At 35.4% G+C, this 3,801-nt stretch overlaps 1 pseudogene; it reads left to right on the plus strand.

The window, feature by feature from the left end:
* LOC107710623 (guanine nucleotide exchange factor VAV3-like) overlaps positions 1-3,801 on the plus strand; it is a 69,602-nt pseudogene that overhangs the window by 17,929 nt on the left and 47,872 nt on the right.

Below are 3,801 nucleotides of genomic sequence, written 5' to 3' on the forward strand. Positions count from 1 at the left end.
AGGGTTTCATTAAGGCTATCTCAATATTTTTGTGCATTGAGCTTTTCTTCTACTCTGACAAGACCCTCAGTCCCTGCCGCTGAAAAACAGCCCCACTGCAAGAGGCTGCTACCAGCACACTTAACATTTGGGATGGTACTCTGCAGGTGATGAGCAGAGCTGGTTTCCTTCAAACGTGATGCTTAGAATTGAGGTTCATCAAACCAGAGAATATTGTTTCTCACAGTCTAAGAGTCCTTTAGGTGCTTTTTTTCTGTGGGGAAAAAGTAAAGCAATTTAACATAAGGCAGCAACATAAAAAAGAAAAGAAAAAAAAGGGGTATGAATACTTTCGCAAGGCACTGTATATATATATATATATATATACTGTACACTAACACACACATTTGAATCCAATTACATTTATTTTTCTTATTTATTTTTTATTTATTCTTATTACATATATATTTCTTATTTATTTATTTAGTAAATTTTATGTGAAATGTTCAGTGTTCAAAAAAAGCAATTATATTGAGGAAAAATGAATTAAACATGTGGGGGGTGACAGATGTCGAAATTTGTTTAGAATCAAATTTTGTGGAAATCTGCAGAGCTTTCATTGAATTTCTGCGGGCCTAGTTAATATTTCATATTTCTAGAATGATATTACTAAGCACTGCTGATGTGTGTGTGTTTTTTTGCTAACATTTACCCTGTCTGCTTTAGGCTTCTGCTTTATGGAAAATACTGCAGTCATGTAGAATCAGCCATTTCTCTGTTAGACTTCATCTGTAAGGAAAAAGAGGGCGTTCGACTGAAACTAGAGGTTCAAAACACAGTTTGATTTTCTGTCATAATTACAATATTTCAATCTCATTTTATAATCATGACCCAGAAAAGTGAGGAGAAGATTGAGTCTGGCCACACCGACATAAAGCCCAGATCGGTGGAGTGTTGCAGTGATGTTTGTCCTTCTGTAGATTTCTCCTATCTCCACATATGATCATGGAACTCAACAAGAGTCACTATCAGGTTCTTGGTCACCAGTCTAGACAAGGCCCTTCTTCATCAATTGCTCAGTTTGGCCAGGAGGCCAGCTCTAGGAAGAGTTCTAGTTGTTTCAAACGTCTTGGTTGCATGATTCTGTGAACCTTCAATGAAACATAATTTTTTCTGAACTCTTCCCCAGATGTGTGGCTTGACACAAACCTTGTACACTAACACACACATTTGAATCCAATTACATTTATTTTTCTTATTTATTTTTTATTTATTCTTATTACATATATTTTTCTTATTTATTTATTTAGTAAATTTTATGTGAAATGTTCAGTGTTCAAAAAAAGCAATTATATTGAGGAAAAATGAATTAAACATGTGGGGGGTGACAGATGTCGAAATTTGTTTAGAATCAAATTTTGTGGAAATCTGCAGAGCTTTCATTGAATTTCTGCGGGCCTAGTTAATATTTCATATTTCTAGAATGATATTACTAAGCACTGCTGATGTGTGTGTGTTTTTTTGCTAACATTTACCCTGTCTGCTTTAGGCTTCTGCTTTATGGAAAATACTGCAGTCATGTAGAATCAGCCATTTCTCTGTTAGACTTCATCTGTAAGGAAAAAGAGGGCGTTCGACTGAAACTAGAGGTTCAAAACACAGTTTGATTTTCTGTCATAATTACAATATTTCAATCTCATTTTATAATCATGACCCAGAAAAGATCATTTTGTTTAGAATGTGCTTTTCCCATAACCAAATCACTAAACAATAATTTTCTTTTCAAGGTTTTGTAGAGCCTTCTGTTTTCCAGATTCAGTTTATTTTGTGTTGCAGGAATGTTCGAAGAGAGCCAACAATGGGAAATTCACTTTGAGAGACTTGCTTGTGGTTCCCATGCAGCGAGTGCTAAAATACCCACTACTGCTTCAGGTACAGTAACATACACGCTATTAGCATTATATATTGTCGCTCTTTTAACACTTTGAATTAACACTAGAGCAATGTATTTCACAATTTTTGATGAGCTTTTCTGTATACAGTACTGTCAGAATGGCCCTGTTTGATTGCCCTACTGATATTTACCACATGGGGGAGATGTCTGGCTAGTTTTCTCTTATTTTATGACCACAACACTAAGTGAACTTACAGAATTTCTCACTGCTGTAGGAAAGTTTTACTCTCCTGTTTTCAGATGAAGTACAGCTTGTTCAAATCAATACAAGAGGTCATTATATTAAAGTCAACGTGAAACTGTAGTCACAACCCGTTTTACATCAATAATTTCTGAGCATTACGTGGATATCCAAATAAATGTAAGAGAGACTTGATTTTATCCATTGGGAACTTTTTTGCAATGTTTTGCAAACTGACAGATGATGAGTGACTTACTTTATGAGGTATAAATGCTGTTAAATAGTGAAATTATGAAATCTGGCAGGATAGGGTTGATTCTGAAGTCATCTGATCAACTTTGAAGTCAGTCTCTCAAACCCTCTAGCAGCACCAGCAGCAGCATACATTTTAACCGTATTGAACAGAATGGTCTAGAATAAAATATTTTTTTCCCTCTCTTTCTTTGGGATTTAGCAAGATCAATGTACTTGGTGGATTTCATTTCCATCCAACTAGATTTAGAACTGAAAGTGAGTCTGTATCTTGGTGTATGGACATATTTTAAAGGGAAAGTTCACCCAAAATTTTAAATAATTTATACACCTTTATGTATAATTTTTTTTATTATTATTTCTCCATGTAATGAAATTCACTGAGGCCCAATGGTGTTTAGACCGTTCTGACTTTCAAAATATATTGTTTTGTGTTACAAAAATTATTTGTAAATTTTAGTAGGCAATATCTGCTGATGACCTTTGAAATACTTTTCCTAAAATGACCACCAGAGGTGCTATGACCAAACAAATCTACTCAATCTTACTATGCCAGAAAACAAATACAAAAACAAAATAAAAAGTTGAAAATTTCAAAGAATTGTGTAACACAAACTAATTTAATATGTATATATTAGACTGCTTAACTTGATCACTAACCATATAAAAATATTACCAATAGTTAGCAATCTTATATGAAATAGTAGTGGCTTCTTTTGTCTTTCTAGATGATTTTACTGTTAATTTACAATAAATACCATGTTTCCTAATAAGCCAAGTGACATTTATTAAGTTAAATGTGGAGACGGCATATCTATATGTAAATAATATAATCATCACAGTTACTACACTAGTCCATGATAAAGTTTTGTAGGCGAGAGGTCCTTCACCACAGGACAGAGATGGCATGAGAACAGAAGTGAGTGGACAAGTGTTAGAGACGTGTGTCACCACACACCTGCCAGCCTGATACACACACACACACACACGCGCAATCACACACTTGTTGTGTATTCATCACGTTATGGGGACATTCCATAGGCGTAATGGTTTTTATACTGTACAAACTGTATGTGCTACTGCCCTACACCAACCCTACCCCTAAACCTACCCCTTACAGGAAACTTTGTGCTATTTTACTTTCTCAAAAAAACTCATTCTGTATGATTTATAAGCTTGTTTCCTCATGGGGACCACAAAAATGTCCCCACAAGGTCAAAATGTTCTGGTATTACTATCCTTGTGGGGACATTTGGTCCCCATAACGTGATGAATACCAGGTGCACACACACGCACACACACACACACACACACACATGTTGTGTATTCATCACGTTATGGGGACATTCCATAGGCGTAATGGTTTTTATACTGTACAAACTGTATGTGCTATTGCCCTACACCAACCCTACCCCTAAACCTACCCCTCACAGGA

This window comes from Sinocyclocheilus rhinocerous, unplaced genomic scaffold, assembly GCF_001515625.1.
Source record: "Sinocyclocheilus rhinocerous isolate Xijiao unplaced genomic scaffold, SAMN03320098_v1.1 scaffold507, whole genome shotgun sequence".
Taxonomy (NCBI): Eukaryota; Metazoa; Chordata; class Actinopteri; order Cypriniformes; family Cyprinidae; genus Sinocyclocheilus; species Sinocyclocheilus rhinocerous.